Source organism: Pinus tabuliformis, chromosome 2_1, assembly GCF_031772625.1.
Source record: "Pinus tabuliformis cultivar Carrire ecotype Pingquan chromosome 2_1, CPIR1, whole genome shotgun sequence".
Classification (NCBI taxonomy): domain Eukaryota; kingdom Viridiplantae; phylum Streptophyta; class Pinopsida; order Pinales; family Pinaceae; genus Pinus; species Pinus tabuliformis.
This window is the reverse complement of record NC_142299.1, coordinates 251,703,649-251,730,289: the sequence shown is the minus strand read 5'-3', so window position 1 is coordinate 251,730,289 and position 26,641 is coordinate 251,703,649. Positions and strand designations below refer to the sequence as shown.

General features: G+C 34.8%; 1 pseudogene; it reads left to right on the top strand.

Annotated features, from left to right (window-relative positions):
- The first annotated feature begins 2,765 nt into the window (after positions 1-2,765).
- LOC149199644 (protein LATERAL BRANCHING OXIDOREDUCTASE 1-like) lies at positions 2,766-8,876 on the top strand (annotated as a pseudogene).
- Positions 8,877-26,641: the final 17,765 nt, after the last annotated feature.

Sequence of the window (26,641 nt, the reverse complement as noted above, 5' to 3'; positions counted from 1 at the left end):
TTTGTTACAGTTGCATGTTCTGATGATTATTGGTTATGGAAATTTCGATTTGGACACTTGCTCTTTTCTAGTTTAATATTGTTGCAGCAGAAACAAATGGTCAAAGTATTACCTCCCATCAAAGAACCTGCTAGTACTTGTGAGTGTTCCATCTTGGGAAAGCAACACTGTGAAATTTTCCAAAAGGGAGTTGCTTACAAAGCAAAGCAACCTCTCGAGCTAGTGCATACAGGCCTATGTGGACCTATGAGGACACAGTAGATTGGTGGAAGTTATTAATTCCTCACTTTCATCGATGATTATAGAAGAAAGACATGGGTTTATTTCTTCAAGAAGAAGTCTGAAACTTTTGCAAAGTTAAAAGAATTCAAAGCCTTAATAGAGAACCAAAGTGATCGGCAAATCAAGGTATTAAGGTCATATCGTGGTGGAGAATATGATTCAAGGGCATTCCATGATTACTACAAACACCATGGAATCAGAAGATAGTTTGCAACTAGGTACACACCGCAGCAAAATTGTGTAGCAGAGAGAAAGAATAGAACAATTATGAACATGGCAAGGAGCATGTTCAAAGGAAGAAATGTGTTTAATGAGTATTGGGAAAAAGTAGTTGCATGTTTTTTTATGTGATAAACAAATCTCCTACACAAAGTGTGATGAACAAAGTACCGGAAGAAGCATGGTCAAGTATGTCTTGTAGTGTATCTCATCTCAAAGTGTTTGGATGTGTAGCTTATGCACATGTGCCTTAGGAGCCAAGAGGCAAATTGGATGATAAAAGTGAAAAATGCATATTAACTAGTTATATTGAGCATTCAAAAGCTTACAAATTGTATAACCCTATCACCAAGAAAACCATAATTAGCAGAGATGGTGTGTTCAAAGAACAAGATTCATGGAATGGGATTGTAGACAAAACAATTGATGCACAAGCACCATTGATAACAGAAGATGTAGTAGAAAAGGAGAAAATAGAATCACAAGAGCAGACACCAACAAGGACTCCAAGATTTTGTCAACAGCATGGATCTTCAAGTAGATCAACATATTAGAATTCTCCTAGCAGCCAATCAAGTGATGAATCAAGCAATGGTAAAAGAAAGATGAGACGTCTGAAAGATATTTACAAATGAAACAATCAGAGATGAAAATTGGGTGCAAGCCATCGATGAAGAAATTGATGCTATTGAAAAGAATGATACATGGGATTTGGTTGATTTACCAAAGGTTAAAAACCTCATTGGAGTAAAATGAGTGTACAAGCCAAAGTTGAATGAGAAAGGTGAAATTGACAAATTTAAATCAAGACATGTAGAAAAAGGATTCTCACATCAACTAGGAATAGATTTTGAAGAAATGTTTTCTTCAGTAGTGAGATTGGATACTATAAGAGCAGTTCTAACCACAACAACTTAGAACAATTTGAAAGTATATCATGTGGATGTGAAATTAACCTTCTTGAATGGAATTTTAGAAGAATAAATTTATGTCCAACAGCCTCCACGATATGAAATTGAAGGTAAATAAGATAAATTTTACAAGTTGAAGAAAGTGTTCTATGGACTCAAGCAAGCACCTAGAGCTTGGTATAATAGAATTGAAAGCTATATGATCAAGAATGGAATTTTCAGAAGCAACATTGAACCTACCTTGTACACAAAGGTAAATGAGCATGGACAAATTTTGATTGTTTATTTATATGTGGAGGACATGATTTATATAGGTTATTTTGAATTGCATGAATTTAAAGTATCCAATGATGAAATAATTTGAGATGACAAATCTTGGTCTCGTGAGATTTCTTGGAATAGAAGTTGAGCAATCTAAAAAATGAATTTTATTTGCCAAAATAAATATGCTAGAGATTTGTTGAAAAGATTTAGGATGGAGAATTACAAACCTATCCCTACACCAGTTGCAATAGGTACAAAATTAAGCACGGATGATGAAGGATCAGATGTCAATTCAAATCTATTCAAAAGATTGGTTGGTGGCCTAATTTATCTCGTAGCTACAAGACCAAATATTATGCAAGGAGTGAGTTTGATTTCCATATTTATGGAGACTCCAAAAGACACACATTGGAGAGCAAGAAAAATAATTCTGAGATACATAGCAAGAACTAGAGATTGTGGCATAATGTATGCAAGCACAAAGAAGGAGTTGGCTAAAATGAGAGAGTCAATTAATTGAGTCAAGTTGAGTCATGTCCTAGCTTAGTGGTCGTAATTAAGAGGGAGTGTTAAAATAGATAATTACTCCCACTTGAAGAAGTTGGATAAAATTAGAGAGTCAGTTAACTGAGTCAAGTTGAGTCAAGTCAAGTTAAGTCATAGTCGAATTTAGTATGTGGTTGTATGTCAAGTTATTTTAGGCGAGTCTCTAGTTGGAAAAGATTTAAATACCTCTCACTGGGTTCATTGTAATCATCAAATTTGTGTAATCAGTAAAAGAGCCGCAACTCATGTGTTTTGCGTGTGTTATTTTGTGCCTTACCTCCTTTTCCTTTCCAATACTGAATTTAAGATTGGAGTATTTAAGAACGAAAGCACAAATGAACGTTGAAGACCTGAAGAGTAGGATGAGAAAATGTTTGAAATCAAAATCGTACTGGGGATTGTTGAATGCTGTATAATTTTCACGACAAATAAATGGTGTGTTGTGGGGCGGGCAAAGAAAGTGTAAATTCCATGTTGCATGAGATATAGCTTGCTCCCTTGGGATAACAAGGTTGTGCAACCCTTTGTTATTCCACTACGCTCATGGCCACTTCAGATGCAAACCCTTTCATCCATGGAAACACGGGCAAAGTGATTCCCATGGAAAGTGTGTAGGAGCTTGTCAAAAATCATGTCCACCAAGATGTTGTTGAAGTTGTTCTCCGATGTTACATAAGACCCCAGGAACAGAGGCCAACTCTCTCATTACTCGCTTCTTCTGAATTTTTAATTCTTGTTATTGACATGAAGAAGCTTATCACCTCGCAGGGATAAGATGATCAGAGACAAGAAGAAATGGAGAGGGTTTCCAACGCCTCCCAAGAATGGGGATTCTTTCAGGTGGGTAATGAATGCCAATAATGGGGTTTCTTCCAGGTGGGTAATAAATTTCATATAGCAACGAGAATATCTATAGTTTAGGTAAGGGGGGGTGTCTTTCTATTAGGCCTAATGTATTTATAGCGAAAAACCAACTGATTATAGAAATTTTGAATAATATAACACTTATTAACAGAGATTATCCTGATTATACACTATTTGCGGAATGCATGCATAATACATAACCTCCTCTACCATTGATCATCAATTTGCAGAATTCAGAAACAATCGCATGCGCACATTGAAGCATCAATCACACATATCAACATAGTATATCACAGGGAAAGCATACAGCTGAAAACCCCCAACTATCTGTATATTATATTGATTGAGAACATGTAACAATACATAGTACAATACTCCTCACAAGTACTCAGTATTATCTCCACCTGTTACACACAAACTAGCTCAGATCTGAATCAATCACAGGTTCAAATCTCCTCCACTACTTGCCTGCCTCCACTGCGCAATCCTGCATGAGAATAGATGAGAATGGTTGATCCAAACTCGTATTTCCCTTAGCTGAACCACGCAATCCTCATTGGCAATACTCAATCCAATCATGCATAACTATAGTCACAACTAATAGGTGTCTTTTCCTTTCACTCACCTCTAACACTTTTCTCCACTGAACTGTCCATGCACTGAGTTAACTGATGTATTCTTTAGTTGATTTATGAGTTAATAATTAGTGAATTAATTAATAATTAATTCACATCACTCATCACTAGTGTATTCTGCAGTTAGACTAAATACAACTAGTTCAACTAAGTCAAACTGAACACAACTCCATCAACTCCTTAATCAACTCCACCAAACTCAATCACTTGAGTTCTAACTGAAGTCCATCATGCAATTGCTCAACTAACCCATAAGAAAAGCATATTTCCTTCTGACAGCAGCATGTGCCACATCTGTAGCTCGAACTGAAGTGCTCCAAGAGGATAAGATAATGTTTATAGTCCAAATATTATTAAGAGCTAATAATATTCAACTGCTCTATTTTTATTCTGGCAGTCTAAAATTAGACTCCGCCCATATGTCTAAAAATAGAAGTCCATCTATTTTTACCAACATGACCAATCATCCATAAATAGCATCCTGCAACTCATAGACCCTGATCCATATGTCTAAAAATAGACAGTCTAAAAATAGACTTTGCACCAAAAATAGCCTATGGGCCCACTTAGTGAAGGCGACTTCTTTTCACTAAGCTCCATCATCTTGTTGCATTTTCAACACTCCCTCTCAACAAGATATTGATTATCTGCAACCCCTATCCTGCAACTCTGGAATGTTCTGCATGCAACACATTTGCCCGATCCACTTGCTCCAGCAACACTTGGAACAAAAACACTCCCAATTGACCACTCTGTTGGGCTAGGAACATACTTTGATGCTGAAGCTCTACTTGCTATTGACAAGTGCTCCCTCTTTGACATCTGCTCTACTGCAACATCTCCATGCATCTCACACCATTGCACACCTCTCTGTGCCACGTAGCACTATGCAAAACATTTGTGCCTCTCACATTACTGCAGCCTGCTAGCTATGCGTTGTCCTAGGATTCCCTGCACTATCACTCTCTCTGCCGCTCCATCCACATCTGTCTCTACCTAATCAGTCAATTCCTGCTACTCCACATCGGGGCTCCCATAGCAAGGTCTCATCCAAGAGGTTAGGTACCTCAAGGATCCTGCCCCTCCTCCTTGGGACGATCAATCCACATCACCCCACCTCCTACCTGGAGGTATGGCTACATGTGATCCCTCAACCCACCTGGCTCGAAGTTTCCCCCTACTGGAGGTCTCTGCATGAGTATATGTCTTTACTCGATCTCCTCTTAGCTTCTCTAGTTGTGGCTGCTCCACAACCTCCTGAAGTTGCTGCACCAATCATGGCTCCTCCACAATCATCTGAGACTTCTTTTGGCTCTACATGTTGAGAGGTTATATACGCTCCCTCTCAACCACCAAGTCTCCATCAGTTGCCTCGCTGCTCAAGGCGTTGCATGCATCTTGAACCTCAAGAGCATACAGGTTCTTGACCCGTGAACCAATCTGCCTCACCTGTCTAGTGATGATGTGTCTAAGGAAAACCTTTCCCTTATTGAAGACTACATCATAGCCTCTGTCTTCCAGCATCGCGATCGACACCAAGTTTCTCTTTAATCCTGGTACATACTTTACATCGGTCAAGGTAAGGCGAGCTCCATGCTCCCTCTGAAAAATAATCGTGCCTACACCTGAGACACTATACTTCTCATCATTACCCATCACTATGAGTATGTGGAGATCTTTCTCCTCCAAAGTACTGAACAAACTCTTGTCACTAGTCATGTGGAAAGAAGCTCCACTGTCAAGAAACCAACCACTTCCCACCATGGATGAAACCATGCATGCGAAGAGTGTGAAATCCAACTCAAACTGTGAAGCAAGTGCCTCACCTTCAAATCCTTCCTCGAATCCCTTCTTGGACTTCTTCTTTGGGCAATTAGTAGCATAATGGCCCAACTCATGACAACGAAAGCATCTCACCTTCGACTTGTCAACCTTCTTCCCATCATTGGAAGAACTGGATTTAGAAAGAGAAACCTTCTCCTTCCCCTTCTTTGCTTTGGCAGCCAAAGCACAATTTTCTTCATCAGATGCCTTTGATGAAGATCCGTCCCTGGTATTCCGTCTAATCTCCTCTTGCACAAGATCCGACTAAAGTCTCTCCCATCCTAGCAATCTATCTTGACCATTGATAGAGTCCTGATAGGAATGCCAACTCTTCGGAAGACCAAGGAGAGCCAAGCTCACAAAGCCCTCATCATCGATAGTCACCCCCACACTTCCCAGCTCATCCCGGCATTGGGTGAACTTCGTGAGATACCTGGGCATACTGTCTCCATTCTCACACTTAATGTTTCTAATTTTATCCTTGAGCGCCAACTTCCTCTGGTCGCTCTTGCTTTGGAATAGATCTATCAACACTTTCCACATCAAGTATGGAGAAGCCTTTCCATGCAGGCTGGAGACAATGTGATCCTTCACGCCCTCCAACAGAATCCTTCGACACTTTGTTGTCTTCTTTTGCCAAACCTCAACGTGAGCAGCATCAGTAGGCTTTGGGACTTCAACATCTATGAAATTCCTTCAACCCATTGTCATCTAACACCCCCTCCATCCTATCTTTCCATGCAATATAATTCGAGCTGCCTTCAAGAGCATACTCCAATCGCAATCCATTGCAAGACATTTCAACTTTGACACCAAGAAAACACTGCTACAAATTCGAATTCCACCAGCTCAAAACTCAACCGCTTCTAATCTAAAATTCGTGAGAACAAAGTATTTCTCGTACAGAGATTGACTGTATGGGCATTCACTGGATATCTCACCTTCCAAAAGAAGGATGAATCTAGAGGCTACCTAGCCCGATTACAGACTCTGCCTGAAGAAATAAAATGTAATCACTTTCTGAATAATAGATCTGATGATCAACTCTGCTTTGATACCATGTAGAAATTTTGAATAATATAACACTTATTCACAGAGATTATCCTGATTATACACTATTTGCATAATGCATGCATAATACATAACCTCCTCTACCATTGATCATCAATTTGCAGAATTCAGAAACAATCGCATGCGCACATTGAAGCATCAATCACACATATCAACACAGTATATCACGGGGAAAGCATACAGCTGAAAACCCCCAACTATCTATATATTGTATTGATTGAGAACATGTAACAATACTCCTCACAAGTACTCAGTACTATCTCCACCTGTTATACACAAATTAGCTCAGATCTGAATCAATCGCAGGTTCAAATCTCCTCCACTGCTTGCCTGCCTCCACTGTGCAATCCTGCATGAGAATAGATGAGAATGGCTGATCCAAACTCGTATTTCCCTTGGTTGAACCATGCAATCCTCATTGGCAATACTCAATCCATTGATTGTGCAAATCTCATGCACAACTATAGTCACAACTGACAGTTGTCTTGCCCTTTCACTCACCTCTAACACTTGTCTCCACTTAACTATCCATGCACTGAGTTAACTGATGTATTCTTTAGTTGATTTATGAGTTAATAATTAGTGAATTAATTAATAATTAATTCACATCACTCATCGCTAGTGTATTCTGCAGTTAGACTAAATACAACTAGTTCAACTAAGTCAAACTTAACACAACTCCGTCAACTCCTCAATCAACTCCACCAAACTCAATCACTTGAGTTCTAACCGAAGTCCATCATGCAATAGCTCAACTGACCCATAAGAAAAGCGTATTTCCTTCTGACAGCTGCATGTGCCACATCCATAGCTCGAACTGAAGTGCTCCAAGAGGATAAGATAATGTTTATAGTCCAAATATTATTAAGAGGTAATAATATTTGACTGTTCTATTTTTAGCTTGGCAGTCTAAAAATAGACTCCGCCCATATGTCTAAAAACAGAAGTCCATCTATTTTTACCAACATGACCAATCATCCACAAATAGCATCCTACAACTCATAGACCATGATCCATATGTCTAAAAATAGACTTTGTGCCAAAAATAGCCTGCGGGCCCACTTAGTGAAGGCGACTTCTTTTCACTAAGCTCCATCATCTTGTTGCATTTTCAGCACTGATATTTTCCATATAACATTTTAAACCTTATCATATGTAATTGGGATGATTCTAATCATGAATTTTTTTTATTTTCCATAAATCCGCTGCTACTCTCTCCTCAAATATAACTATTTATAAATGTTATTAATTTGAAAACTGCAATATGTCTCTAGAGACTTGAACTCAAGAAAATAGAGAAAAAAAATTGTTCACCAAATAATTCCAGCTAAGATCCTTTCAAAAATAACATTATTAACCATATCATATTTGAGTGGGAAGATTCTAATCATGAAAAAATTATTGATATCAAACTTATAAAATACCCAACAATATTTACAAGCTTTCCTTATGAATAATTGAGTTGAAATTAACTCCATCATAAATTAGAGGAATATTTAGGAATAATTAATAGAAACTAAGTTAATTGTTTCACCTTATTTAGTGAAATTCTATAATATTTCCAAAATTTGTAATATGAAGAAGGATAGCTAAAAAATTCAATTGTTAAAATGGATCTCTCATAAAATATCATGCTATAATTTGTAAAGTATTACATTTATACAATTTAGGAAGATTGACGATCTTGCATTTTTTCTTCACAAATTGTAAACCATGGAATTCCTTATACTTTAATAGATGAGATAAAGGTTGTAGCTAAAGAATTCTTCAGCCTTCCATTAGAAGAAAATTTGAAATATTCTCCACAAGTAGGAGTCGCTCATGGTTACGGTAATATGTTTGTGACAAGTAATGATCAAACTTTGGACTAGGGTGACTTGATTTTTTGAAACTCATGCCAAACAACATTAAGAATCTTACCCTCTGGCCAACCATCCCCACACATTTTAGGTAACCAAAATTATGCCTGTATTATACTATAAAATTGTATTTACGAGCATGGGTCTGATTATATCATTAACTAATTAATTGCATGGATACAATTGAGAGGTATGCAATTTAGATAGAAAGAGTCGCTCAAGATATGTTGAGTTTGTTCGTTGAAAACCTAGATTTGGAGTCTCTTGATTATTTCAAGAATGTGTTTGGGTCAGAGCCCATGAATTTGATGCGCATGAACTTCTACCCGCCTTGCCCTAGACCATACCTTGTCCATGGATTGATTCCTCACTCAGATGGAGGGGGAATTATTAGAAATTAGAGAGAGATCAGAGAGATATTCATACACAACACAAATCACACTCTCTTACTATTGATCACATAAAGGAGTTACATATAATATAATTAGATCACCGACTTTTAGATGATGAGATACAAAGAATTTGGATCTATGACACATAGACAACTCACACACATAGGGAAATAACTACTTCTAGAATGACACCTAGGGAGTCATAATGAAAATTCACAACAACACATGGAAGCATTACTTCCAACACCCTCCCTTAATTCTTACATGGAAAACAATGATTACACTATTTATAGCAACAAGGATAATATGTCTAACTAGTCTTCATCAACACTCACATCCACTCTGGAATCTTGCAAACACCACTCTTTCACCACCACATCTTCGAGCTGTTACTTGACCTCAATTTAAAATGTAACTGCCTTTGACAATCATCGATGAACTTTGCAAGATCAACAATATTGACACCCCAACTCGTTGGGGCTTCCACGATAAGAGTCGTCAAGTAATGAGCCATCCTATGGACCAACCACCATCTGTCAGATATTTCGCTTTCGGCTATCCGTGAGTTGCTAGGATGGAGGTTTGGATACAGAATGTGTTCAAAATTTGATCAAACAACTTGACTTTACTAACACAAGAATTGGTGTTTCAAACACCGGGGCCTCCAATTTAAGAACCACAAACCCTTTTTATAGCTAATAAAACACACAAAAATTGATATTTTGGACACTGAGGCTTCCAATTTAAAAACCACCAACCCTTTTAATAACCAATAAAAACAAAATCACCAACATCATCTCTCACACTCTCTTTTTTTATATAATAATAGTTAATAAATACAGAGATATTTCCCACTAACTAAATTGAAAATGGAACTCACCCATAAAACCTCTACGACATTAAATCCTTTCTTTCAGTAACAAAAACTTGATTTCAATGTGATAACTCAAATCCACACGCTTTAGCTTTTCTTAAATCAAGACTCCATCAATTTATTATACCCAAATCCTTCGACAAGCCCCAACAAAACATTTTATATATATTTAATACATTAAATGGCTTGACTATAGAAAAAGGACGAAGACTTTCTCCACGTGGAAACCAACTTCGAGACAAAAGCTTTTTCCACGTGGAGGCTTCCAAAAAAATGAACTTCTAAATGAATTGCGAACAAGGCTCACCTCCGTATTAATTGAATGAGTCAAACCATTCGAATCAAAAGGCTTGTCTTTTAAAACAAAGCTTGAAATCCACCCAATTCATATTGTTGTCTTAAAAAAATGCGAAGAAAGCTTGAAATCCACCCCATTCATATTGTTGTCTTTAAATCAACCTTTCGTATTCCAGTTCCGGCTTTGTCTATATCTGAGCTTGCATGTCAGTCTCGGTTTTTCCTATTTTCATCTCTATAGGTTTATAAATGTCTTTTGACATATGGCTTGTTTTCTGAGTGACAGTACGCAAACCAATGAATGAAACGTGGAAAGAAAGAGCGAACAATATTTCTCTCATATGTCAGAGGACATTTATAAATCTATAGAAGTGGAAATAAGAGTTTCCTGCCCGTCCCTATCTCAGTGAAATGAATCAAATGATCCACAACTCTATGCCACAAGGAATCACGGTACATGATCTAGGACTGATCACCACTCTACAAGCACGACCTTGTACCAACGACAAGCTTCTGCTACAGATCTGCCAATTCTGCCGTCTTCTGCACAGATCTGTCTCCAACGACGATAATGTGGTGGTCGTGATGTGAAGAAGTCGTTGGTCAACAAGCTTTACCCTTCGCTGCAACATATTGGGCTGCATGTGTTTCATGCTTCTGCAACATATGAGACTGCAAGTGTTTCTTGACTTGGGCGAATTTCTTTATCTTCTTATCGTTATAATTTTTATCATTCCCTTATGTCGGCATTCCTGTATGCAGGTAATGACAAACCGGAGATACAAAAGCGTAGAGCACCGCACAGTAACAAACGAAGAGAGAGCCAGACTTTCGATTGCTCTGTTCTATAATGCGAGTATGCCTCCGTCACAGAAGCTAGTAAATGAACACCACCCATGCTTGTACGTGAAGTTCACACATAAGAATACATTTCCACACAACTCAAAGGAAAACACAACCTCGCCAACTTTGCCAAACTTGATATAATGAAAGGTTATAATCGATCACTGTTTTCAAACAATTTGGATCACTGTTTTCAAGCAAATTGGACTGTCCACTGTCCTCAGCAAAGATAATCTTTTAGTAAAGGTTGAGCAGGTAAGTAATAAGGGCAAGAGCTCACGGGCTTGCCATTAGGTATTAAATGCCTGGCTACATGTGTTCCTATATCTTTTTAACACACACTTTATTATTTTTATTTATCTAGTTCCAATAGCTTTTTAACACACATATTATTATTTTTATTTATCTATCACCGTTATTATTTTTTATTTATCTATCACCGTGTGGGTGTTATAAAAAGCTATCGAGACTCATGTAGCCAGACATTTAATGCCCAATGACAAGCCCCTTAGCTCTTGCCGGTAATAAGAAATGTGTGTTGTAAAATGTTCTTAGTAAGAGAACAGTAGGCATGTGATATGAAAGGTGTCTTGTCCAATGGTGAGTAGGTATGTGAGGTCAAAGGTGGAATGTTGCAGGTAAATTTTTAATATATATAAAGTAGGTATGTTATATGAAAGCGCTTTTATAAATTACACATTTCATGTTAGTGTTATTTTTTAATATGAGAATTTTTTAATATAAATGTTTAGGTTATATAAATTATATACATCTTTAGATTATATAAATTTAATATTTTAAATTTACCAAGTATAATAAATTTTTATTAAATTTAAAATAAAATTGGTTTCAAAATATGTTTTAAGTGAGAGAATCTTTAAATAAAAATTAAATAGATATGTAGTATGAAAGGTGTCTTTGCAATATATCCAATAAAAAAATATTTTTTTAAAAGTTGAAGTTTGTGATAGGCAATATGTATTTTAACAAACAAAATTCTTTGAAATATTAAAAAGATTTTATTAAAAAACTAAGTTCTTTGAAATATTAAAAAGATTTTATTAAAAAAATTATTATGAAACTTATATTTCGAGGGTAAGATATATTTAAGAAAAATATAATTTAATTTTTTTTTTTTTTTTTTTAATTTATTAGGGGTCGAAGGATTTAAAATATAAAATAAAATAACTGAATTCCTTTTTATTTAGAACATTTTGAGTTAAATATATCTTTCTTTATATATTAAAAACAATTAAAATTTGTGTTAAATAACATTATTTTATTTTTCTTATTTTTTTATGGTTTTTTTTAAACCTCACAATTCTATATTATTAAAAATATTTACAATGCATATAGAGTATCAAAAATTTGTCAGTGTTGACATGCCTAGTAGGAAATCACACTAAAGAAAATAAATGACATAGATGACAAGTTTTATAGTTCTCAATGTTGAAGAATGTAAATAGTGTTGGTCTTTATAATTATACTTGAGTCATGATGTAATATATTTGTCAAAATAATTTTTTTTATTATTAAATTGAACTGTTAAAGCATGGATTTCATGCTTGGGGGTCATAGGTCAAGCATCCATTATAGGCTTCTAAGATTTTCGTTTAAGTCAAAGTAAAATTTAATATGTATGAATCTATTATTGGGTTCATGGTGTCAAAGGTACAAATCTATTTTGTCATGTCAAAACCTCCTCCATCATGTCACCTTGCAAGTCGGCCTCCAGATTGATCCTCTACAAGTCGACTTCCATAAATTATTCATGTCAGCTCATTTATAGTCAGAAACAACTATAAATACCCAAAGGAACTCGACCCCACCTAAAGCAAAAATAAATACCCAAATGAACTTGACCCCACTTGAAGAAAAAAAAGTTCAGATATACTTTTTAGAGCAACTCAGATTATAGGACAGCGAAGTAAGGATGATTCACATGATCGAAGCAATGGGTGATTACAAGACCGAGGCACTAAGTTATTGTGAACCGAGGTATGACTACAAACTTTTATGATCACAGAACCGAAATAAGGTATTACTACAGAATGTTATGACCAAGAACAAAAATAAGGTATGACTACAAGACTGAAGTATGATGTGACTACGGAACTAAAGCATGATGTGTCACTTATAAACAAGGTTGACTTGATGGATGGAAGGTTTCCTTGGTCTTAGTGATAAGGGTCTTGGTCATCTCAATTTGATTTTAATAAACTAAAGGAAGAGTTCTTAACTGGGTTTTCCCCTACTTAGGGGTTTTGCCTGACAATGTCCCTACATCTCGTGTCCTCTTTTTTTTATTGAGTGGCATTAGTCTTGATGATAAAAACAAGATAATTTGGAAAGAAGAACTAATAATTAAATATCATAAGATCATGCCATAATAAGATAATTCAATTAAAGTAAAAATCTAAGTTATTTCCCTAACAAATTTCTCAACATGGTATCGAAGTTGAGGTTAGCAAGGTGAAAATCACTTCTTGTTGGTAATTCTATTTGAATCCCTCTTTGAAATCCCTATGAAGTTTGAGTTTACATCTTTGTATCTAAATTTAAGAAGTATGAAAAATAAGTGATACAAGTCCTTGAAGTCTAAGATCCGAAATTCATATTGTCTTCATACAAGATACTTCTGCTTTGAAATCTGAAGGTTATTCCCAATAATTTTGTGGCGAATTTTCATTCATAAGGCCTAAATTAAACATAAATGTGAGTCTCTCCCTTGAGATATAATACAAGAATTAATTTCTGGGGAAATCTATGATGTATGATTTGATACAAACGAAGTTGTGATAATGAGAGATCTCAAACAATAATTTAATTACTCACGCACTATGATGCAAGGTTCTTCTTCGTATGATTGAAAGTCATATTATTATGATACAAGTCACTCTTATTATTGGAACTATGACAATATCCTAAGTACGAATTATCTTCTTTGATGCGAATAAGTACTAGTGATGCAAGAACAATAATGCAAGTTATGAAGTTACTCTATGGCTGACGTTCACCCTTTAATATAATGCGAAGTAATACAAAAGAATGTGAGTCCTTTCTCTGTAGAATGATAAGAAGCACAGTTACAACACATAGGCACCTTGTCACAAGTCTCTCTTCTGAGTTACTAGATAATGACAATAATGGAAGGAATGACATTGGTTTGAAGTCAAACACATTCTGACAAAAATCTAAAGGAAGGCTGACAAGTAATAATACACAATGCATGACAAATTATGACAATATTGCAAAGTTTAGAAGAATTCGATTTGTGTGATCTACTACAACATCGAGTTGCCCTATATATATATATATATATATATACAAACTACTACAACAATGTCTTAGATTATTTGTTGTCACACTAACCAATATATTGTGTTGATGACTTGACAACATTTGACAGTGAGAGGTCAAATATCTCCCTTCTTCACCTAATGAATGACATCATTCAGAAGAAATGATAAGACTAAAGATTGAAGATTGATGGTAAGTCAAAAGGACATGATCTCTAAAGTAAAGTTTATATAAGGTGTGTATAATCCTCTTTCTTATAAGGTTTGACTCAACTTGATTAGGGTTTTGAAATCCCATTCTTAGATTTGTAACATTTTGTTAATAAATGTTAAAATTCTTGTAAAACCTAGTCTTTTTAGAATCCCTACTATTTGTTCTATAGGAATTCTAGGATGAATGGCAATCCCCTCTAAAGATTCCACGAATTCTCTAGTTTGTTATCTTGCTCTTGTACTTGTATAGTTTTTGTGGTACTTGTCTATCAAATACTATAGGTACATAAATAAATGTTAAATTTATGCCAGATGGGGCTCTTTAATAGGAATCCCTACAAGGTTTGTAAAAGAAGCAAGGTATGTAAAAAGTCTTCCTAATTGAAAGTATGATAATTTTAAATTTCTCTCCTTCATATTACTAACTTTGTTATGTCTAGGTTACCTAATCATGAATATTATTGTTAGGGTAATTACTCTCTTGATTAAATATACCCTCATCATATTATCTATTTTGTTTATGAAACCCTAATCTTAGGGTTCACTATAAAACCCTAACCTAAGGGTATGTCAATGAAACCCTAGCCTACTTAAGATTTGTAGGATGAAATTATATCATTTCTTAGGATATGTTGCCAATAATATTGAAACCCTATTCCTCTTAAGGGTGTTAATAAAGAACCAATGATGAAAAGTATATTCTTGTAATATTTAGGGTTTTGGTATTGTTATGAAAAAAATCATATTCATTTAGGGTTTGTTGTTATTATCCTAGTAATAAACCAAAACCTTAGATAAGTTAGGGTTTTATACTAATGATCAAAATGCTAGATTCTTATGGTTTGGTAAATTAGGGTTTATAAGAAGAACCCTTCTGAAGTCCTAGGAATGAAACCCTAGGTGTGCATTATTTCGTATAATTGAAATCCTAACTTGGTTTAAATTGTTGTATATCTAATTTTGATGTAGAGATGTTTGTGTCAAGGATATACCGAAGTAAGTTTTGATAAGTTAATGAAATCATAGATATGCGTATATTAATATGACCATTAATGTGTCTGAGACCTGATGATATTGTTTTTTATTGTTAATATGATTTAGCCTTGATAATAAAAATATAGGGTTTGTAATAAATTCTAGTAGAGTCAATCATTCTGACAGTAATTTTGAATTCCTATATGCATAAGACTTTGATTGAATTATTAACTAATTTACTTGTTGAAATCTAAGTTTTAATGTTTCAGAAATGAATTCTAGGGTTTCTGACAAAATCCTATAAAGAAGTTGAAGTGTATAATGTAAAAATATGAGTCTCCTACTAATTATGAACCTAACTAGATTTAGGAACTTGATGCTTTTATTATGATGACATGATATAGTTGACTTCATGTTTCTATATACATATACTTGGTTGTACATGTTGTTGAATTTTTGCATATGTTTAGGATGTTTATAATTAAAGATGATAATATTAATGAGATTGATGAAGGAAGCTATAATAGTGATGATGATCAAGGTGACCTTGATGACATGAGAAAGAAATAAAGTCTTAAAATATTGTAAGATGGATATGATTGATCTCCCTAAGTTGAGAGGGAGACTGGATAGAAGAAAGGGTTTATCTTTCCAGTCGAGATGGAGGGAATATTATGAATGCTTTGAAGTAAGCAAAAGTATTGTCGATAAATGTTCATAAAGTTGCAAACAAAAGACTTGAGGAAATATGAAGATGTATTTGGTGTTGGTGAAGAAATTAAAAAATAAAAAAGCTTATGATAAGTTGTAGATTTGATAATTTAATGATGATATAAACAACATTTGAATGAATAACGACCCCGAAGGTTTGAATTTACTTATATGTATATTTTAAACTTTGTTACTAATTGGGTTTGTGTTTGTACACTAAAATATCTCCACTAGAATATTGAACACTTTGAAATCATGCTTGGACAAATGGATATATTTGGCTTAGTTTATAGGGACAGTTGAAGCATATTATGGAAATATGTTTGGGAGGACATTCAAACGACCTATATTTTGATGTACAGATCCCGAAGATGGAGGGTGGCATTGGTCATGGAGCTCTAACCTTGGATATGCACATAGATCCCTAGTTTGATGGTTAGCAAGTAAGCCTGATGGTACCTAGAGTGCCTCAAAGCTTGACTCTATCGTAGTCCCACACAGATAGAATACCCTAGTGTGCTATAGCTCTTTGTAGTTCATATCATTTTGATATCTCCCATGCACCTCTGTGTACATAATTATGAATACTTCCCTAGTTAAGATGGATTGTTGAAGAATGTAACTATTATCAATCTTCATAATTGTACTTGAGTCATGATGTAATATATTTCTCAAAAGAATTTATTATTATTATTAAATTGACTTATTAAAGCATGGATTTCATGCTTGAGTGAATTGTGATAGGTCAAGCCTCCATTGTAGGCTTCTAGGATTTTATCTTGGGTTCATGGTGTAAAAGATAAAAATATATTTTTTCATGTCAAAACCTCCTCCATCAAGTCACCTTATAATTCAACCTCCAGATTGATCCTCTATAATTCGTCTTCCATAAATTATTCATGTCATCTCATTTATAGTCAGAAATAACGATAAATACAAAGATGAACTCAACGCAACCTAAGCAAAAATGGTTTGAATACATTTTTCAGAGTAGTTTTGATTATAGGACAACGAAGTAAGGATGATTAACATGATCTAAATAATGGGTGACTACACGACCGAGTCACGAAGTTATTGAAGAACAAGGTATGACTACAAACTGTTATGATCACACAATCAAATTAAGTTATGACTACAGGACTAAAGTATGATATGAATGTAGAACTAAAGCATGATGTGTCACTTATAAACAAGGTTGAGTTGATGGATGGAAGGTTTCCTTGGTCTAGCTAATAAGGGTCTTTGTCATCTCAACTTTATTTGAATCTACTAAAGGAAGAGTTCTTGACTGGGCTTTTCCCTACCTAGGGGTTTTTCCCTTGCAGTGTGGCTACGTCTTGTGTCCTCTTTTTCTAATTGATTGGAATTTAGTGTTGATGATAAGAACAAGATAATTTGGAAGTAAGAACTAATAATTAAATATCACGAGATAATGTCATACTAAGATACATCAATTAAATTAAAACTCTAAGTTGTTTCCCTAACAAATTTCTCAACACTCAGCATAGGAAGGACATGAACATTGTTAATTTGAATAAAAAAATGATTCATAACATCTCATGACATAAGATATGTTATTACATGAACTATCCAATAGAAACTAAAACATGACTATAATCAGTTGCATATGTAATGTCAAGACTAAGGTAGATCGATAGGTTCTTTTTTATCATGGTTTCCTTGAGGATGATTGTGTCAAAGAATATCATCCTCCATGGGTGCCATGCTATTAAGTGCAATTACTCCATGGGGAGGAGAAGCTTGTTTTTGTTTTCATTTCATTCAAATAAAATATTTTGCAAGAGGTTAGGGGGGGGGGGGGGGGGGGGGGGGGTGTATAGCAAAGCCAACTCATTAAGTGATAAAAATTCAAGTTTAGATAAAGGAGATATGCCATAGTAGAATCCTCAAAGATTAGTCAAGAGTGGTAGGAACCATCAACAAAAAAAACAATATGAAAAATACAAAGATCAAAGTTATTATTGTAAAAATTATGGTCATTTTTCTAATGAATGTATGGAAACATAGGTTGACCTAAAAAAAAAACTAATTTTACAAATAACTCTATAACTACTTACAATTTTATGTTTACTATTTTGCGATGTTTCACAAAAGAGTACCAAAGACCTTTGGTTGCTAGATACAAGCTATACTAACCATAATACTAGAAACATGAATATATTTGCAACCATATTTAATTCCATTAAGGTTGGAATCAAATTGGGTGATGACTATGTTGTTAATGTTTTTAGCTAGGGTATAGTCAATATCCTTACTAAACAAGGTAAAAATAACAACATTTCAGATGTGTTATTAGTAAAAGGATTAAAATATAACCTTAATAGTGTTCGTCAACCTAATCAAAATGGTTATAGAATTATTTTCAATTGTAATACTTATACAACCTTGGAAAAACTTCCTAGTAGGAGTCTAATTACTAAAATTGAAATGACCAGGAATACGATGTATCCTTCGATTATGAACGATGTCTTGATGAGCCTTGGATTTACCATTTGAGATCAAGGAAAATTTTAGGTGCTAATATTCACAAGTGGGCTAATTTTAAATGTTTTTTCCAATAACAATATTCACCAAATTCCATTTTTTCTAAAAATGATTTGCCAAAATTTATAGTATAAAATTATTTTACCTTAGAAATTGCCAAAATCTTACAAAAACTATATAAAATCATTATAAATATGAATATTTTTACAAAAGTATCTTCAAACATTTTATACTTTGCATGTTAGCGACGACTAAGATTCGCCAAGGTTTCTAAATTTTAAAATAAATTTGTATCCATATAATTTTCCTTGTTTGAGATTTGGTCACTTGCGTTTTGGAGGATTAATTCATTGCAACAAAATTAGTTGGTTAAAGGCATATAAATCATACATGAAACAGCTAGCTCTTGTGATAACTTTATATTGGAAAAAAAACAAAGGGATGTCATTCTAGCTACCATATCATATAGGGAAAATACATCATTGGAGCTAGTGCATATATATTGTGTGCCACTATGAAAACCTAATATCCTTGGGGGAACTCTTATTTATTGAAATTCATTGATCATTTAAAATGGAGGACATGGGTATACATCTTGAAATTCAATTCTTAAACTTTTGAGAAGTTTGAGGAGTTTAAAATTGTACTTGAAAAGCAAAGTTGTCAATACATTGAAATCTTGAGATCTAATTGAGGAGGATAATATGAATTTAAAGGGGCTATAACATATTGTAAACACCATGGAATATAGAGATAATTCATAGCCAGTTACACACCATAGTAAAATGATATAGTAGAAAGGAAGAATAGAATGAGTGTGAACATGGCTAAAACTCATTTATTGGAAAAACATCTATCAAATTAGTTTTATGGTGAAGTAATTGCTTCTTTTGTATAAATTTCGAAAAGGTCTCCCATAAATAGTGTTAAAAATAGAGAACCTTAAGAGTAACATAATGATATGAAGTGTAGTGTATCACATTTCAATGTGTTTAAATGTGTGGAATATACTCATGTACCTGAATAGTTAGGAAAAAAATAGATGACAAAAGTGAAAAGTTTATTTTCATATGAACAGTTCAAAGAATACATATTGCAAAATCGAGTGGAAAAGAGGTTTTAATCAACGTCAATGTAGATTTGAAATAGGTTGAAGCTTGGAATTGAAGTGTAGACAAACTATGGTTGTTGAAAAATAATTCCTTATGGAGAAGTTGATATAGAAGAATAAATTGAGAAAGTCCAACATCAATATACATAGCTTAATTTCTTATTAAGGGTCCTCCAATAAGGACTCCAAAAAATTATATTCAAGGTGAGTCATAAAGGGAAGTAGGTTAATCTACTCCCAATCCTCAATCTTGTAATCATTCTAGCCCAACTATAAGAAAGACTAGAAGTTTGAATTTTTTTATGAAGAATTAGATAACCATTCAAATTTTTCTTATTCTCATGTCAGCCTACATTCTTTAAAAGACCAATTAAAGAATAAAATTGGGTCAAAGTAATGGATGATGAAATGTATTCCATAGAGGGGAAAGATACATGGGATCTAATATATTTTTTCCAAGACAAGAAATATATTGATGTGAAAAAGGGTTTATAAAACCCAATTTAACAAAAAGGGTGTTGTTGAAAGATACAAGGCATGATTAGTGGAAAATGTGTTTGCACAACAACTTGTAATTGATTTTCGAGAAACTTTTACACTAGTAGCTACATTAGACCTTAAGGATGGCTTTAGCAATACCTTCTCAAAACAAATGGAAAATATGCCAAATGGTTGTCTACATTCTTAAATAACATTTTAGAAGAAGAAATCTATGTGTAGTAGCCACTAAGGTATGGAATAGAAGAACAAGATGATAAGGCATACTTGATGAAGAAATATCTCTATGGGCTTGAGTAAGATCCAAGAGCTTACTCCTGCAAGATAGATTCTTATTTTATAAGCCATGGATTTAGAAAAAGTAGTAGCAGAACCACTCTATATAAGAAGGTAAATCAACAAAAGAAAATTTAATTATTCGTTTACATGTTGGTGACATGATTTTCACTCGAAAACAATCAGTAGATAAAATTAAATCAATAATTAAATAGAATTTGAAATGATAGATTTGGGATTAATGAACTACCTCCTTGGAATATAGATAAATTAGTTAGATTTTTGAATCTTTATATGTAAAAAAATATGCATTGGATGTATTGAAAAGATCTAGAATGATGAATTGCAAGGAAAAACCCACACCAGTGGTATTATGAAAAATCCCAGTAAAGAAGATAAAGGTTCAAATATAGATCCTACATTATTTAAGAGATTAGTTGGTAATCTTGTGTGTCTGACTACCACTAGACTAGATATTATGTTTGTAGTTAGCCTACTTTCTATGACTATGGAGACACCTAAAGAAATGCATTAACGAGTTGCGAAAAGGATTTTTGGAAACCTTATAGGAAATAATAGATATGGTATATTATATTCAAACACTGAAAATCAAATTTTGGTAGGAAAAAGTGATGATAAATTTGTAGGCATATTAAATGGTATACAAAGTACTTCATGGTATATATATTTGATCATGGTTTTCTTATGATTTCATGGCCATTAAATAAGCAACCCATTGTAATGATCTCATTAGTAGAAGGTATGTAGCAACAACAATGCCAGTTTTTCAAGCCATTTGACTGTGTATAGGATAGCATGATCTTAAATAACGGTAGGAAAGACCAAGTCTAGTTTATTATGATCACGGGGGCTTAAATGGGGGAGAAATACCATACCATGTGTGTTCGTATAGGGGGATATATATTGAGGAAAAAATTTACATGATATATTCAACATATAATAGGGGGTAAAGGGCTTTTATATTGGAAAGTATAAAAAATAGAGCTCAAAGGTAATGAAAAAATATAAAGGGGTATAAAAAATGTTAATGAAAAAATGGGTACTTATAATATCGAGTGAAAGTAAGGGTTTTCTAAATTGGGAAGGTGTATTGGGTTCGTATTGGTAGGGGATTAAATAATTTGATTTTTAGAGGAATTTTCCAATATGTAGTCAAATTAAGCGTATTGTTTAGAATGCTAAGAACACATGTGATATGTCAAAGGTTCATTGAGTAAATCCCCGATGATTATGACAACAATTCAACCATAGCTCTATCCAAGAATCATGCTTTTCATTATAAAAGAAAGCATATATATACTATATATCATTTTATTATATAGCTTATAAAAAATGGTGATATATATTAAATATTTTGTAAGTCAAAAGGAGAAATGGCTAATATATTCACAAAGCCATTAGCAAGAGCTAATTTTTAATTTCATAGATATAATCTACGAATTGTAGATGTTGAAGCATTTAGTGGTCATAATTAATGACGAGTGTTAGAGAAATGTAATTATTCACACTAACCTAGTTAGTGGAGTTATTTAATTTATCTATTGTTTGGGCATCCTAAGATTGACATGGTCAAATGACTCTTATATCTGGAAATTACATCTATACAATCCTTCGTAGCTATATCTAAATAGTTCTTAGCATATAATTGTATATATATAGATCTTCTTCAATTTATTTAATATCACCTTAGGAAGTAATAAAATGAATGGAAGAGAGAAAGTGTTCAATAGTTCAAAATTATTTGGATGTAGTAAGGGTAAGAGATTTCATGTGTTTATCCATATATGTTGAAGCAATTTGTTATGAAACCAACTTAAGAAAAGATAGAAAAGATAGATCAACACCTTAGAATTCAGCCTCTTCGAGGGGGCAACCTCCTTCACATTACACAAATGAACAATTCTTGGATGATACAAATGAAAAGACCTCCTTTCTATATATAGGAGTCTAAGGGGTCATAACATAATCAGAGCCAACATAACAATAATAATGTAAGGGCACAATAATAACAATAGTGGGCTTCTATGGGGCACAATAGTAACAATATGGGCACTACATGGGTACATCAATATAATAAGTCGGTTGTACTAATAACAATAAGGGGTTACACTAGTAGTATAGGGGCCTAACACAATTTTTCTATGTGAGTATTTTTCCTTCCTCCTTTCATCATAATTTGTGAATTAATACACTTGTAAAAATTAGGAGGATTGATATTAATGCATATTTTTTTATATTTGTGAGCCATGGAATTTCTCATTCTTTAATATATGAGATGAAAGTTGTACATAAATAATCCTTCAACCTTCCATTAAGAAAAATAGAAATCCACTCCACAAGCAAGAGGCCCTCCGGGCTATGCTTAGATTTTCATGACAGATAATGATCAAACCAATATGAGTGAGTCGCTTGCTTCAATAGTCATGCTAAAGGATGTTAAGAATCTATTATTTTAGTTAAATGTCCCCACACATTTCAAGTGACCAAAATTATGACTCTATTGTACTATAAATTTTTATTTATGAGCATGGGTTTAGTTATAACATCAATTGATTAATTACAAGGATAACATTGATAGTCATGAAACTGAGCTAGAAAGAGTTGCTTAAGAGCTATTGATTCCATTCAATAAAGGTCTTTATGATATGAAAATCACTCATGAGTGATCTCAGCTACTTAATTAATAAATGAAGGTATTACAGACTCATGTGTTGGTGTGTGTCTATGTTATCTTAGGCAACGGATCGATCAAATTGCAAAATACATAGACACTGGAAGAATGGAAAATAGTAGGAGAAACACAGTAAGAAAATACAAGAACACAACAAATTAATAAGGAGTTCACCCTATCCTCCAGGGCTACATCTCTGGTCCAGCTTTCAGTGGTGGCCTTCTTTTATTGTGTCTTTAAAGCAGATATTTACAATGAGGAGCTCAATTTGAGTCTCCTGAAATAGATAATGTTTGGTAGGGTGGTTCTTGGATCCCCCAAGCCACTAGAGTACACAGACTCTTTTCCTTACCATAACTTGACCTCTCTAGTCTCTAATGGGAGAAGCCCAATGTGGTGCTCAATTCTTGACAAATCCTTTCAGGGATTGCTTGAACCTCTCAAGCTTTCTGTCAGCTCGATGTTGTCTTAGCTTAGCTCGGCTCTCTGTTTTCTACTTTTTGCTTCACTGTCTCTTCTTTGCTCTCGCTCTATTTGTCTTCATTCCCTTCTTCTCTCTTATTATTCTTCTTGTTCTCTGTTTGTTCATGGCTTAAAGCCAATCTATCTCACGACTGTTTGATTCCTCTTCCACCCTTCGAATCACTTGTTGTTGTTCGCTTGGAGTTCCCTGCCTCTGTGTCATCGCCATCGTCCACAGGGAAGTGGCCACTTGTCCTCTCACGAACTGCGCCAGCTCTTCCTCGACAGTTCAATAATTCAGTTACACTGTGGAATGACTCATCCACCAACTCAGCGGTCAAATCGGACTTCAAACTTCTTTATGTCATGGCTTAATTCCCCTGTCAAATCCAGTTTCTCCATCGGGCACAATCTCCGCCATCAGATCTGTAGCTCCTAGATCCTATGTTATTCACTCATTTCGCATGGTTGATTTGCTTGACCGTTAGCACGTGATGAGAGGTGATTTTCTCTCTCATCCGTCGGACACACGTCATGTGATGAATGGAATCTCTCGGCTTCAGCCAAATCCGCTTACCACCCAAGGGTGCCCCTGATATACCACTGGTTTTGGAGTGCGGGTCCCGCCTTTCACCTTAGCGCCTTCCCCACGGTTTCCCAACTTCCCATGCGACCAAGCGCTCGGGGACTTTCCTTCTCCATGGGTTTTAAGCGCTAATCGCGCATCAGAAATGGCCTCCGTTTCCCGATCCGGGTTTCCCAAGTGCTAGTTTTGCCTCCTGCGCAAACTCCATGGGCCTCGGTCAGTGCACTTTGATCGAGGTCCTCGTTTTTCTTTGTTGGCTTCAATATACCACTTTCTAGAGGTCTTCCTAATCACTCTGTGTTCATAAATTCAAAGTCTGTCCTGTCTTAATACAGTCATGGCACTTTGATAATCTTCATGGATCCAATTCAGATCACGGCCTTCCCACTGAAAAAGATTTTGGACCACCAAAAGTTGGTTTTCAAGCATCGACTAAGTGAGGGTACAATTGTCTCACTTGTCAAATCTCTATCCACTTTGCACTGCTCAACCTTGAACCTTTTAGCCCTACTCTGAGGTACTCAACATCTCCTCTGTGCGTCATCCTCACCTTCCTTTCCAAAACTGTCTTCCTGCAATTAATTAAGATATTCAGGTAGCAGGTCATCAATAGAAGGCAATTGACTCTGCTCTTTGGGATCCTCAATTAGAGAGGGTTCAAACAATCTTAAGCAATTTGCATTTACGACTGAGTAGATGCACATGTAAGCTGGTAGATCAAGGCGAAAAGCATTTTCACCAATCTTCTCAAGTACCTTGAAGGGTCCATACCTAATAGGCTTTAGCTTTTTACCTTCACCTTGCATCCCGTCCTTGCTGATATACAACCAAACTTGGTCACCAACTTGGAAACTATGCTCCATTCGATGCTTGTCATGCCTTGCCTTGTATTTGGCTTGGCTATTTTCCAACTGTTCCTGTACTTCCTGGTCAATCTCTTGGATCTGTTCAATGAACCTAGTTGCCCTATCCACATCACTTTGTCCATCAATTGTGGTATCTTTGCCAAAGACAAAATCCAAAGGAGACCTTGGTGTGAAACCAAAACAGGTCTCAAAAGGAGATCTCTGCATAGAAGAATGTTTTGCTCTGTTGTAAGCATGCTACACATAACACTAATGCGCATCCCAAAGCTTAGGATGTTTGCTGCAATATCCTCTGAGTAACTGGATCACTGTCCTGTTAACTACTTCTGTCTAGCCATTAGTTTGTGGATGAAAAGCTGTGATTTTCTTCAGTTTGGTGTCCATTAGTTCCCATAGACTTGACAAAAACTTCCCCACAAATCGGTTGTCTCAATCAGATACAATGGAAGTGGGTAATCCAAAATGAACCCATACATGTTCAAAAAATAATTTTGTAGTTCGTTCAGTTGTAATCTGTTTATTACAAGGTATCAAAATACACATTTTGCTGAACCTATCCACAACAACATATAGATAATCATGACCTTTCCTAGATTTACGTAGTCCTCCAACAAAATCCATGGAAACACTTTCCCAAGGGTGAGAAGGAACAGGTAATGGAGTGTACAAGCCTAGTTTTCTGTTGCTAGGCTTGCTTTTAGCACACATAGTACACCCTCTTACATATCTAGAAATTGTCTCGTTCATTTTTGGCCAATAACAAAGTCTTTGCAGCTGTGCAACTGTTTTACTTACCCCAAAGTTACCTAATATCAGAGAAGTGTGTGCTTCTCTAATTATCTTTACTCTCTCAATTTGTGGAACGCATAACTTCCCACAATGGTATAAGAATTGGTCCTTTATATGATAATCCAATTCTTCTACTCGTTTGCCTTGACTTAAAGTTGCATATACATCTTGAAAGTCTATATCTTGAGCATATTGTTCAATGTTGCTTTCATGTAGCACATAATTATGCTTAAGTATAGTAGATGCATTTATAATAGGTCTAGATAACATGTATGAAACTTTATTGTGTATGCCCTTTTATATCTGATGACTAAATGAAACTGTTGTAGAAAACCCATCCATCTATAGTGTCTTGATTGCTGAAACTTAGTTTCAGAGTGTAGATATTGAAGTGGTTGATGATCAGTATGTATTACTATCTCTTTGCCCATTAAGTAATGTTTCCACTTTTTCACACTCTGAACTAATGCATACAATTCTTTATCATATGTAGGATAGTTAACTACTGCAGGATTAAAAGTCTTAGAATGATAACATATGGGTTTACCGTTCTGTGTCAACACTGCTTCCATGGCATAGTCACTGGAATCTATTTGGATCTCAAATGGTCTTTGAAGATGAGGCAATGATAGTACAGGTGTTGTACTAATCTTTTCTTTCAAGGTGTCGAAGGCTTCCTGTTGTTTGCCTCCCCACTGAAACACCTTGTTCAATCCCGTTAAAGCATGTAAGGGAGCTACAATTAAGGAAAAGTTAGAAATGAACTTCCTCTAATAT